The sequence below is a fragment of the Salvelinus fontinalis genome, chromosome 24, assembly GCF_029448725.1.
Source record: "Salvelinus fontinalis isolate EN_2023a chromosome 24, ASM2944872v1, whole genome shotgun sequence".
Classification (NCBI taxonomy): Eukaryota; Metazoa; Chordata; class Actinopteri; order Salmoniformes; family Salmonidae; genus Salvelinus; species Salvelinus fontinalis.
In genome coordinates this window covers 10612259-10626332 of record NC_074688.1, presented here as the reverse complement: position 1 = coordinate 10626332, position 14074 = coordinate 10612259, and the positions used below count along the sequence as shown (strand labels likewise).

Here is a 14074-nt window from a genome sequence, read left to right as displayed (position 1 = left end):
CATAGTCTAAATTGGCTTGTCTGTATTATACGACCATAGGGAGTAATTATGAAGATTGCAACTGTATTTAAACATAGCCTAAGTTGTTGTTTCGTTTTATTAGAATTTGATTAGAATTATACACTGTTTTTAGTCCTTATCAATAACCTAGTGAATGTAATATTGCTTATTGACTATGTTTGGTATGTACATGTCCAGACTGCAATTTAGAGTAGGACTTTCCATATTGAAGCCACGCAATTAAAACAATGTAAACTACAAACAGCAGGCAATTTAATGAACTAGGCTATAATGGACTAACATTGAAATTAAAGTTGATGACAATGCAATACATAAAAGACCATAAATACACAACTTGAAGCAAGCACATATTTAGCCATGGCGCATGTTCTGATTGGCCAGTGAGGGGCCAAGCCTTGACACACCCACAACGTGTTTAATCATCAAAACCCAGCCCTTTCGCACCACTGCCAGCTACTGCGCTCATAATTCTGGTTGTGGTGAGACGCCCCCTTCACAATAGCTAGAGCTTGCTTGCCATGTATTTATGTGGGTAATCTGCCTTGGAACAGGTTCCTAAATATATGTTGTCATCTAGCCCCAAACCAGAGGTTCAGCCAGTGCCCTCAAAGAATATCTGAACGCAGATCCTTCCAGGCATTCAATTAAAATCAGCTGATGATTTGAAGACTGTGGTCTGTTGGTCTCATGAGTAGACCATAAGAAACAGAAAACAGGCCCAAGGGTTGATGGTGTTACAACTGATTAATGACACTACAACGAGCATCTCCAACACACCTGCCCCTCCCTGCCTGGCTGCTGACTCAATAGTAATATAGTCTGTCTCTGCCCTAAGGCTCCTCTCATGACCAATGATCGTCATATGACGGACTCTTTCTCATTAAAGGAATCAATCTTGAATAACACAGAAAAAAAAAAAAATTGCTGGTCTCGTGAACGTTGTCTGAATGTTATGCAAGCTAAATGTGGCAAACTCTCAGAAAGAAGCTTGTAAGAAGCTCAGAAGACATTAGCATATTGTTCTTTATGAAACTCTTTCTGTACAAAAAAAGATATGTTTACCAGGAGCAGCACTATATTTGTGCACTGTACTGTATAAGCTTCACATTTGTTGTCTGCATATAATGGATTTAGGTTTGACTGTGTTTCGCTTTAGCAATATCACCTGAGATCTGTAAAGGCACCATTCATGTGCAACATTAGCCGCACTGTTTGTCTTGCTCAGTTTATATGCTCCGCGTTGGTATTGATGGACTGTAGGCTGTGAAACTGGTTTGATTACAACTGGTGCAAACTTCAGCATGATGTCATTCTGGAAAGCCAATTTCAGCGTGCTGTGGATGATTAGTATTTTATTGCTGCAAGTTTATCATTAACCATGATCCATTCCTCAGCTCATCTGCAGCATGGCAAACACAGGCCTTGGCTGTGACACAAAAGATGCATCTAGATTTGTGTGTGTCTATGTAAATGTAAATGTGTGCTGCATCCATGTCAATCACTCAGCATGTAAGGGGATTTTCCCTGGTACTTCATGGCATAATAAAGTACCAGTCAAAAGTTTGGACACACCTACTCATTCAAAGGTTTTTCTTTATTTTTTTTGTATTTTCCACATTGTAGAATAATAGCAAAGACTTCTAAACTATGAAATAACACATATGGAATTATGTAGGAACCAAAAAAGTGTTAAACAAGTCTAAATATATTTTAGACCTTAGATTCTTCAAAGTAGCCACCCTTTGCCTTGATGACAGCTTTGCACACTCTTGTTATTTTCTCAACCAGCTTCACCTTGAATGCTTTTCTGACAGTCTTGAAGGAGTTCCCACATATGCTGAGCACTTGTTGGCTGCTTTTCCTTCCATCTGTAGTCCAACTTATCCCAAACCATCTCAATTGGGTTGAGGTCGGGTGATTGTGGAGGCCAGATCATCTGGTGCAGCACTGCACGGTCAAATAGGACTTACACAGCCTGGAGGTGTGTTGGGTCATTGTCCTGTTGAAAAACAAACAGTAGTCCCACCATGCGCAAACCAGATGGGATGGTGTATCGCTGCAGATGGGATGGTGTATCGCTGCAGAATGCTGTTGTAGCCATGCTGGTTAAGTGTGCCTTGAATTCTAAATAAATCACTGACAGTGTAACCAGCAAAGCACCCCAACACTATCACACCTTCTCCTCCATGTTTCACGGTGGGAACCATACATGCGGAGATCATCCATTCACCTACTCTGCATCTCACAAAGACATGGCAGTTGGATCCAAAAATCGCAAATTTGGACTCAGAAGACCAAAGGACATATTTTCACCGGTCTAATGTTCATTGCTCGTGTTTCTTGGCCCAAGCAAGTCTCTTCTTATTTTTGTTTTCCTTTAGTAGTGGTTTCTTTGCAGCAATTTGGCCATGAAGGCCTGATTCACACAGTCTCATCTGAACAGTTGATGTTGATGTGAAGCAACCAGTTTCATCATAGTGCTTGATGGTTTTCACGACTGCACTTTCAAAGTTGTTTAACTGTTCCGTTTTGACTTACCTTCATGTCTTAAAGTAATGATGGACTGTTGTTTCTCTTTGCTTCTTTGAGCTGTTCTTGCCATAATATGGACTGGTTCTTTTTACCAAATAGGGATATCTTCTGTATACCACCCCTACCATGGCAATGCTGATTTGGTAGCTTCCATGGGCTCCCGAGTGGCGCAGCGGTCTAAGGCACTGCATCTCAGTGCAAGAGGCGTCACTGCAGTCCCTGGTTTGAATCCAGGCTGCATCACATCCGGCCGTGATTGGGAGTCCCATAGGGCGGCGCACAATTGGCCCAGCGCCATCTGGGTTTGGCCGAATTTGTTCGTAACTGACTTGCCTAGTTAAATAAAGGATCAATTAAAAAAATGTAAATACCTTGTCACAACACTACTGATTGGCTCAAACGCATTTCGAAAAACAATTCCACAAATTTACTTTTAACAAGGCACACCTGTTAATTGAAATACATTCCAGGTGACTACCTCATGAAGCTGGTTGAGAGAATGCCAAGAGTGTGCAAAGCTGTCATCAAGGGCAAAGGGTGGCTGCTTTGAAGAATCTCAAATATAAAATATTTTTTGATTTGTTTAACACTTTTTTGGATACTACATGATTCCATATGTGTTATTTCATAGGTTAGATGTGTTCACTATCATTCTACAATGTCAAAAATAGTGAAAATAAAATAAAACCCTGGTGTGTCCAAACTTTTGACTGGTACTGTGTGTATCAAGGTTATCAATGTCATGATGTGTTGCAGCACGCACCTTGTCTTGCACTCTCCATGCATACATTTATGGATCTAAATACATTTCCGGTCCCAGGAATCTGCTGCATGATCAAAATAAATATAGTAATATTCATGTCGCTGCAAGTAATATTTGAATAACAGCAGTGTAATATACAGTAACTGCTCACCACTGAAGCGTACCGATGCTATTAGCTTGGCTCAGCTCTCCTGGCAGATACACACCCTAGAGCTCAGAGCATGCAGGGCATTGCAGTGGATTATGTGTCAAAAGTGTACAAAATTCACCATTAACAGGCATGAATTGACAAATAGATGGATAGATGAAAAAGCAGCTGTGAACGCCCCTGAACCATGGAATGACCACATCCTCCTAACAAACCCTGTGAGGATTTCAATGACCATTTATCCAGGAGGTTGCACTATAGATTAGCTATTATATCTGACACAACTGATTGACATAATTATATTTTCAGTTATATAGACACGACACAACCATTACATTGAACAACATGTATAATCATAACCTTGATCAAACAGCAGCTACAGAAACTTACTGTACGATACAGTAAGTTTGTGTTAGTATCACATTAGAAATGCAAACATACAACAATGTAATGAAAATATGTATATACTAGGAATGATGTAATCAATGTTTTTATTCTGTATTTAAAAATAATACACCTGTATCTTTTTCCCTCATACGAAATGCATTGTCAATCATCCCACTTTGTTTATAGTCTGTGCCTTCCTTCTGTCTGTGACATTCATTGGAGTGAAAAGTCCTTTGCGTCTTTGGGAGATGGGGACCAGGTTGAGAAAATGCTTTGAGACAAGGTTAGAAAATGTTCCACAGCCTGTTCTGTAGCTCTGAACTAGGACATCTCATGGGGAGTCTGTGTTAGTAGTAACATTGTGAAGGTAAACTAACAATGACATGAACCGGGCATATCTGAAGGAGACGTTGGCAATGCTGATTTGGTAGCTTCAATTTCATAAACTCAGGTAACCCTGAGAGAACTGTTCTCACTCCTACGGCATCTGCACTTCATTTTTGCTGTGCTTTACCTCATCAATTACAGTACCCTTCTACATACACCCTTGTCTGGTTCTTGGGAATGTTTTACCTTTATCTTTGTAATTCTGTTTTTCCAGGTTTCACCTTATCTTCCATGTTCTCCTGGGATAATACATAATTCAGTTGGGCTAATCTTCCTTTATCTTACTCTGGTACAGAAACAATAGTGCAGTTTCTTTTTGCCACTGTCTTGAGTCTGTCTGGTTACTCACCAGGAAACCTTGTTCTCACTTCCTGATCCCAAGTCCAGTATTGACTTTTCCACACCTTTTTTATCTTCAATCAATCACTCTTTCATGGCCCTCTCTGAGATAGACATCCGCCGGCGGAATATCTCTTCCATCTCTTCGTTCTTCTATTTGCGGATCTCAATCTTTCCCTCTGTCTCTTTTTCAATCCAACGGACTCCTTCCCAGTTCCCCAGTGGTAGAATGAATGACCTGCCTGGTGAGTTATTGAAAGGTCTGCTGAGTTCAACCTCTGTGTCACTGAAGGACACCTTTAAAACAACTATTGGCTTTTGAAAGTTGTCTGATATGCTCAACATTCCCAAAGAACAAAGTTGTCTTGTGATGTATGCAGGTACACTTGCTAAACAAATATCCAGGTGTGATAGCAAATCACAATACACTAAATGAGCCAAAATTATAGACAAGGTATTTTATTCACTACAGACAATTCCTTAAAATGTGTTTGTATAACAAAAAACCTAGTAATTCAGGAAACGTGCATCCATAAGAAAGGATGTCGGCCTCAACAACTATGTTTACGCTACAATATGTTGTTGGAACCTCCTTGAGTATGCTGCTTTCATCCCATCCACTGACGAGGCAGAAACTCCCAAAACTCGTGCAGACTACTGTGTAAATCAATGTGGTCAAACCTAACCTAGGCTAATTCTAAATTGAGTGATTTAAGAAGGGATTGATTGATTGGCATAGCACCTGATGGAGTATGCTAGAGACAGTATGCCTGCTACTAGAGACAGATAGTTAAGTACTCCATAAGTCCAACTGGGACTTGAACCCATGTCCCTCTGGTTTATCCCAAGCAAACATGTTCTCCACAAGAGTTAACTCCCTTGGGGGAGCAGATAATGCCCTTATCTAGGATGGCTACACTACTAATCCCTCTTTCTGGAGCTCATTAATTTCTGCCCGCACGTCAGATGTCCTGGCAGCCTCATCCCACTTTTAACACCAATGTAGCAAATCCAAGGAAAGGACACAAATAAAAAACTCAAGAAATGAAACTCCATTGGAGGATATTGGAACACACCTATGAGGAAGTGCTTGTATGCTTCAACTACACTATACATGAACAAATGTATGTCTCCTGACCAACAATTTGGTCAAATTCCCTAAACAAAATAATCTGATTCATTCTACTGTCCTTTTGAACTTTTGCCCTTGCTCGGACTCAGTGAGTGAAGTTAACCGGCTTACTCGCTACTGACTGTGGTTGGATTTCTGAATCATCATTGTATCATCGTCTGTCGATCAGTCCCTAAAAGCAGTCATCCCTAAAAATGACATCAAAATTGTCCGGATCCGCTCTGCCACAGAGGTAGCAAAGAGAAACGTGTCTGAGGGAGTGAGAGCTGTGATCTGATCAGACAGGATTTTCAGACCAAAAGCTTGCTGCTGTCCATGTTACTACATGAGGAAACGGTGCTGAATTTCTATCCGTCCTCGGCGCTGTCCGTGGTGATGAACTGACTAACGTTATGGCGAGTTCGGGCCCTGAAATCACAGTTTTCACTGGTGCGATTGAGTCATTGTGGTATCTAGTCTTAATCAATATTAATTTAAATATAATAGCCTATATTACATGTTCGATCTACATGTATCAGAAAGGATACTGTGTGTAGCCCCTCTCTGCACGATCCCCATCACATGGCTCTGAAAAAATAGTGGTTTGTGTGTACAACATTTCTTCAAATTAATCCTATAATTGCGTACGTTAAAATAATCCTATGAAATCTCAAACATGTCAATTGAGCACAGTAATCCACTCCCTGCTGTGGGTTGGTTAATGTAGACGCTTCATCAACGCGCACGCATCATCATCCTAAATGGTGAGCTTTTTTCTATTTGATTAGGGGTCCTCCGTTTTGTGATGAAGGCTTTAATGTCAATACGACATATTCTTTGACAGCAGTCAATACACTGTCTCCTAAAGCGGAACACCACGCTCGATGGCATGACTTGACAGTCATCGTTACCCTTATTTCCGATTTGTAATCCCATAAACGCAGTACCATTTTGCCAATAGAAGTCGGAGGTGGAAAGAGCTTGTTGGCTGTGGAGAGAAGGCTATGTTAATACTCAGTGCACAGAGGGGCGCGATAAATGCGTGAACTGGCTCAAACCTCTCCTCAAAACGCCCCTCACTTCGCAACTGGGACCGCTGCCGGCCGCTCACTGCCTGTCAGTGCTGCACCGGACTTGTCTGGCTACCCAGACTCCTTGCTCCGGCCAAACGGTACGCCACGCCCACGGACGTTAGTTTCTTCTCCGCGAACTAGTGCAGCGGAATAATGTAGTGTGGGTCGTCAGGTTAGCACTGGACACCACCGACTGAACTTCTAGGTCTTCGCTCCAAGGATGTATATCTGATACGGATATTCCTGCCTCAACAAGGCTACTAACGATCGAAATTTGGGCGCGGATATGCTGGACTCAGCAGATTAATTTACAATCACTGCCACTATATGGAAGGACGATTGTGTTCTGGAGAAAACATTTGGAAACAAGTATTTTCTGTCTGGGTCGAGTCGTTTGACGCTAAAACGGAAGAAATGTCATACTTGGATATCCCACGCATAGATGCTACTCATTTGTGTGATAATATACGTGGGAACTAATTGCAACGCAACTGCCCTCCGCGGTGCAAGTGAGTGTTCTTTGAGCACCAAGTCCAGAAATCTTGTCTGGTTGTGGTGCTTCTTCACTCTGCTACTGGGGAAGCAGACCGGCGGCAAATCGATGCATTTCTTGCTCAAATCTACTCGGGCTATTTACCTCGTTGCATAGCCTACTGGAGATTGACAGACAACGGAGAGGTAACATCGGGCTCAGGAACAGAGGTAACCATCTATCATCATGATTTCATTGTTTTCTCATATGAAAGATTTAGAAATTCGGACAAAACAGAGTAAGAGAAAATTGATAATTGTTTCTACAGATGTACAAGTATTGTCACATTGAGCTGTTGTGTGACAGTGGAGTTCCATGTGTAATTGCATTTTATGGTAGGCTAATACGAGGTGTGGATCAGGTGTGGTTTGTTTGTCGTGGTGGGGGTCTACAACAGAATGCTGTGTAACGGTCTATGGATAGGCTATTGCACCATTCAAAAGTAAAACCTCATATCATGATCCGTTAGGAGAAAGATGACTACTCTAGTCTCGTTTGATTGTCTCACCACAAACAACCACAGGAAATGTAGATGTGGTTATTATCAAGTTTTGTTTCCCCATCCAGATATTTACTCTTCACATTATTGTATCTGGTCATTCTTCTCTGTCTTGATTTGTGACAAATACTGTCTTACACCGCATCAAACTGATTTGAGACTTTGTGAAATATGCGTCTTAAGCCCTGTCCTTTTCTAAATCGATTCGATTGTGTGTCAAGTGCACTATGGCCTATCGGAGATAGTAACCAAAAAATGTGAAGACAGTATTGATTATGAAGAAAGCATTTGGAAATTATTTTCAACCATGTTGGCCGAACAGATCCTAGCCTACGTGTTTATTTATGTTGATCCTTTTCGAAAAGAAAGAAAAAGGGCGAGACCGTGTCTCTGAAATCGATCTTCAATCACGTTGCAATTCCACAAGGCTATACAGGGTTTATGTTGGGACACTTATGTGCCTCACAAAATCAATTGACACCCTGGGAGGAGGAAGTTCAGGAAATGCCTGTGCATATGAGTAATGTGATAAGTAGTGGAACAATTTAACGTCTGGTCTAGTCTTTTATTTTCTATTGCACACTGGTGGACCTGTGTTTATTTAATAATTCTAAATTACTTTTAATCATTCGCTTCCATTGGCATTGCATAACGCAAGACCACTTTTAATGAATCCGTTCCACCTGAGCTAGTTGGCTGTTCGGCTAATGAACGTAGGTGAGCCTGTGCAATTCGGCTTTTGGCCGCGGCCGAGGTCTCTCCTCCTCATTGCCCAATCATGGCAGTGTATTTTTCCACTGATGCAGCACCTAGCTCTATATCCCTTGTACCGTAAATCCAGCAAGGAGAATTCTGAATGTCAAGCTGCAGTGCCTGGGAATGTCTTATTTTGTACCGCAGGTAGGGGGCCACGGAGCACCAGCCACAGCTTGCAGGACCCTCTTCACATGAGCTATGTCCGTTATGCTTCACATGACAATGTTCTTATATCTGTGGGAACAAAGTTAACGTGCTACTAAAGAATCTAGGTCAGCTATTACATGCATGTTTGTCTGGCTAGCTACAGGTAACTGCCAAAATAATGGAAACACTTGAGTAAATGAAAGCAGATGGTTCCACAGAGGTGTGGTTCCTGAGTTAATTCATCAATTAGCATCCCATCAGGCTTATGGTCCTGCTACACTACAGCAATTGAGGGAATGCTTCCTTTGAACGTAATGAAGACTGCGTTACTGACCGTGTTGTGCTCGCGTTGCATCGCGTCCAATGGCAGCGTCCAAGCTCAAGACTTGCCCGAGGTTCCATTCTCGATAGCTGACGCGGCAGTTCATTCCGTCCAGTGAATTGAAATACGGAGAAATAAAGTGGATTTTGGTTTGCGTTATGTCCTCGGCTATAAACCACTGGTTATTTTACTAATATTTAGTCAAGAAGCTACTAGCTAACACACTCTAGCTACCTAGCTACATTGACTATGTTCACAATGTAAACAAAAGCAACTTGTGTAATTAGAAGATCATTTAGTACAAACACTAGCAACCCTTTAATGAGTACTTGCGAAAAGTTGGACCAAAGCTATTGTACTTACACATAATCGATTAATATGGTACAGAACAGTAGGGGAAAATAGAATCAAGTCACTCTTGGCTTCTGCCCCTCTCAGCTCTCAAAACAGACTCACTCTGTGTAGCAGGTAGAACGTCGCATTGACGCGCCGCTGATGGCAAAGCAACGGAATGCATATAGTATTGCTGATGTGTTATGGTCATGTATAAAAATGCTGGGCAGGCCATTCATTTAGCTACCATGGCTATGCCCCCATAGGATGACAATGCCCCCATCCACAGGGCACGAGTGGTCACTGAATGGTGTGAAGAGCATTAAAGCGATGTAAACCATACCATGGCCATCTCAGTCACCAGATCTCAACCCAATTGAACACTTACTGGAGTTATCAAGTATGGTATACACTGTCCAACGAAATTCTTACTTGCAGGTTCCTTCTTGACAATGCAACAACAATAATAAATAATAAAAGTTAAGACAACATTTTGGCATTAGTATAATACAGGAAGGCACAATTTACACCTGTTTTGGCGAAGGGGGGATTGGGGCGAAAGTGTTTAAATTATGCAGTATTTAGCATTCATAATTAGAGTCTGGTTGTGATGTGTGTGTAGCATTAGTGATGGGGGGGGGGGCATAGATACAGTTACATATCGGGATATTATTTTGGACGATATATCGTATCCTTTTGACAATTTTGCAGTATTATCTTTGCGCTAGTTGGCTTTACCTTCACCAAAACACAGATTGTTCTCCATCTTCTTTTTAAAATAGGGAGCCAATTTGTTTTCCGCACTTTGATTTCCAGCACTGATCCTAACTAGTTTTCTCTTGTCTCTCTGCAGCAGACATATGGTGACAAAATATGTTTTTATCATGGAATCCCAATAAAAAGCCCAGTATCGAATCGTGAGAATAGCAATGCATATTGCATCGGCACCTAAGTATCATGATAATATCGTATTTTGAGGTCCCTGGCAATTCCCAGCCCTATGTAGGACGAATGTATATATGTGTGTGTGTATATATATATATATATATATGTCTGTGTGAGTGTATGTGTACCAAGGTGTGGAGAATCAGTGCAGGTGGTCAGTCCAGTTCAAGTGTTCAGCAGGCTGATGGATTGTAGATACCAACCGGCTCAGAGACGGTTTCTATCAGACCTCATGCTCTGATACCCGTCTGCCCGATGGTAAGGGAATGAATAGCTCGTGGCTGGGGTGTGTGGGGCCCTTCATGTAGATGGGTGGGAGCACGGTCCCAGTGATGATTCTGGAGCGGCGCCTGAGACAGTGTTTTCCACCAACATCAACAAAACCCCAAATTATGCAATTTCTCACGGAAGAAGGGTGTCTCATTCCTCCAATAGAGTTCCAGACACGTGTAGGATCTATACCAAGGTGCTTTGAAGCTGTTCTGGCTCATGGTGGCTCAACACCCTTTTAAGACACTTTATGTTGGTGTTTCCTCTATTTTGGCAGTTACATGTTGCCCTCTGCATTCTTGTATTGATCCCCTCCCTGTGTGTGTTAATGGGTAGGCTGATATTGGCTCTGGGTTGTTTAACAGCTGCCAAGGATCTGTGTGCATGTGTGGACTGTTATCTCCCTCCTTTTATCATGCTGCTGTGCCCTTGAGGTGACAAATAAGACTTGACATCGGAATATTGAGATACACTGACCTCAAATTGACAAAGAGTGTGTGCGCTCCCGAGGTATCTCTCGGGATCTATTAGTGCTGTCTGGCGTTCTTTGTCCCGCGATGATGGATGGATTTCTGACTTTCTGCAAGATTCTCTCTCCCCCCCTCCATCCCCTCTCCCACCGTCTAACCCTCTGTCTCTAAGACAGGTGACAGGCAGGGACAAATAAAATGACAGTGCCCTCCGCCCATGTAGGACATCATGCCGCCAGTCTGTGGCTGTCAGTGCCAGCATGGCTCTATAATAAGGCACATGGCTGCACCATCTGCTCCTGGTTTCGCTATTTAAATGTGAGAATAGGCCTGGTGGAGCATCCTGGCCTTGGGAGGGTTTGTAAGGATTGTCCTGAAATCAGTTGGATTTTCCAGAAATTAGATTTACATATTTATAATTGTTTTACTCGAAGACCTTAACATGTATGCTTTCATGGAATACAAATCGTGTCAAGACAACAAGGAACTGTTGAGTTTTGTTCCTGAAATGTCCCAAAATGTATCTCTCTCTAAAATGAAGACAGTTTAACAATAGTTCATTCTAATCTGAGATCTACATCAAGATGAAAGGTGCATGCATGTTTCATGATGCATTTTGAAATTCATGTATAGTGTTATATCGCTCCTGTGTGGAGAATTAGCTCAGTCGTCATTTGTGATCGCCTGCCGGAGGGTCTCGTTAACGTTTTTGGGAAGAATTGGTTAGTTCTATGTGGAGCAGAGCCTGTAGGCTACAGTAACAATGTCCACCGAGGTGCTAGCTTTCAGCAGTTTTGGACAAATCACATGATCTGTTCATAATGCAGGTGTTGGTTCCTGCTTAGCAAGCGCTTCTTAAACGGGTGTTCTTCCATTCAGTCCGTAAGGCCACCAATCATTTTAAAGTCAAACTCAAAGTCATGGGTTTATCAATCAGGATGCCATGTTAGTGAGCACGTCAGGTGGGTAATTAAGTTTCAACTAGTGTGACACCCCACCTGTCTTCGCCCTAAGGACCCCGGTGCCAGGAAAACCAAATCACGCTCCAAGATGGAGGCAAAAAGACAGAACATCAGGAGTAGCTGTATGCTAATGTAAAATTTGGTAAAGTGATGTTATCCTCAAAATGTGCAAGGGGTTTTCATCACACGTAAAAGTATGTTGAGATGGATGTGTCAGACACTTATTAATACTTTTCCTGTTTTTTTGACGAGAGCTAGGAAAGTGCTAGAGTCTCCCGTGTTTCAGCAGCACACTGAAGTCTTATCATATACAGTACCTTGATGTAGCTGGCATCTTTGACAACGCTTCGTGCCAGCTACGCCATGAAACCTGGCCTTCATTATCTGCTCCCATGCTGAATGTTTCACAATGACTATGCTCTTACTAGCGTGTGTTATTGATTCGATCCGTGCATCAGTTCAATGAATCTAATACATTCCTTTTGGACAAGGCTTTTCCAAGTGTGTGTTATGGTAGGGTCTTCCCCAAAATAAGAAGGCACAGCACCAAATGGGTTTCTTTGAGGACATTTTTTATGCATTTCTCCCTGGGATTGAGACTGAAATCTCTACACTACAGTAGGCTTGTAGTCAGCATGGTGCTTTATGATGACGAAAGAAAGTCTTACTACCTGAGGAGCACAGGGAGCGTGATTGACAGGAAGTGTGTTTTATACATTTATAATTATGTTCAACAAAGACTAACATCCCAGCTAGCAACCAGATCCCTTACTTAATGACACTGCTTTCCCTGTTCGTCACGTATGTCAGCTCCCCAGTGCTCATAGCACCCCTCCCATCACCAGTACCACCCCTTAACCCCCCAACCCCCCTCCAATCCATCCAGTACTTAACACCACTAAGCGTAGCTCTCCACAAGCACACTAAGCATTTCCACTATACTGCATCACAATGGACCTTTTTCGCTGTGGATCCACAATCAGCCCAGCATGTAATTTACCAATTGATCCTTATCAAACCCAAATAGACTGTTGTGGAAGTGTATTTGACTAAACTCCCCCATCTCTCTATTACCCCCCACTGTGATGGAACAGATGTGAAGACCAGGCTTATGACTAAAGTGGAGGGTCTGTCGCTCCACCATCTCACTCGAGAAACCAGCCTTTACGATGGAAGCAGATTGATACTGTGCTTGAAACCTTTTGACACCTCTGAGTCTGAAAAGGCGGGCAGCAATTGCAGTGTCAATTTCTTGGACTCTATGGTTATTGTTGGACCTGGAGCTGGGGACTGTAGCCTTCTGCATCTCATGTTGGCTGTTACTGTGGCTATGCAAGAAAGGAAAGAGACCGTGGCATCTCATAGTGTATAGTTTTCTAATTTCCCCAAAACTTTTCCATTAGCGAATTCTTGTTCCATATATTGTACAACTATTATTATCTCGCTCAGACACGTCCTTTTTAATTATGCCACTTGTCTATTTGACCTTTCTTATTCGTTTGGATGACATCAAAGCGAGAGGATTACGCATCTATGGCACCTCACCGTTAAAATGTAACATTGTAATTGCAATCATTTGCTTGCAACCTTTAGGAAGGCTCTCATTTAATTCCTAATTACTAGGTAAGCAAACGAGAGTCTTTCAGTTCCATTGGGTTTGCCATTTTACACTGAGGTAGAGGTTAAGTATGGGAGTAATGACTTTGTGCTACTTATAAATATATGCTTACCTTATCTCATTAGGTCGGCTATAGAATATTAAATATCATTCACTGATGGAATATTGGGATTCAGAAAGTCCCATCCCCTGTTATTACACAAGTTAACCTTAATTTCCTGCTCCTCATTTATCTTATCTCAACAGTTCCTTCCTTTGACTTTATATCCTGGCCTGTATTCTGTGCTCTATTCTTGCCCGACCACCTGTCTCTCTCTCTCGTTCTCTCTCTCACTTTCCCTCTCTGCTGTAACCACTGGCACAGACAGAACTAATCACTTGCCGAATCCCCTCTGGAGAACAGATCTGGCTCTGTGGGACTACGCCTCCCGGCTGCCGCATTCCGAGGTGACTCAATCC

The 14074-nt window shown here is 42.2% G+C and overlaps 1 protein-coding gene across 4 annotated transcripts in view; it reads left to right on the top strand.

The window, feature by feature from the left end:
* Positions 1-6423: 6423 nt before the first annotated feature.
* The window catches only part of LOC129821904 (leucine-rich repeat and fibronectin type III domain-containing protein 1-like protein), a 129084-nt gene continuing 121433 nt past the window's right edge, over positions 6424-14074 (top strand). For 3 of the 4 annotated variants that reach the window (XM_055879637.1, XM_055879635.1, XM_055879636.1), the window contains exon 1: positions 6424-7463. The gene's annotated coding sequence lies outside the window, so the exon portion shown is untranslated. The remainder of the gene's footprint in view (positions 7464-14074) is intronic. The other variant, XM_055879634.1, reaches the window with a different exon arrangement.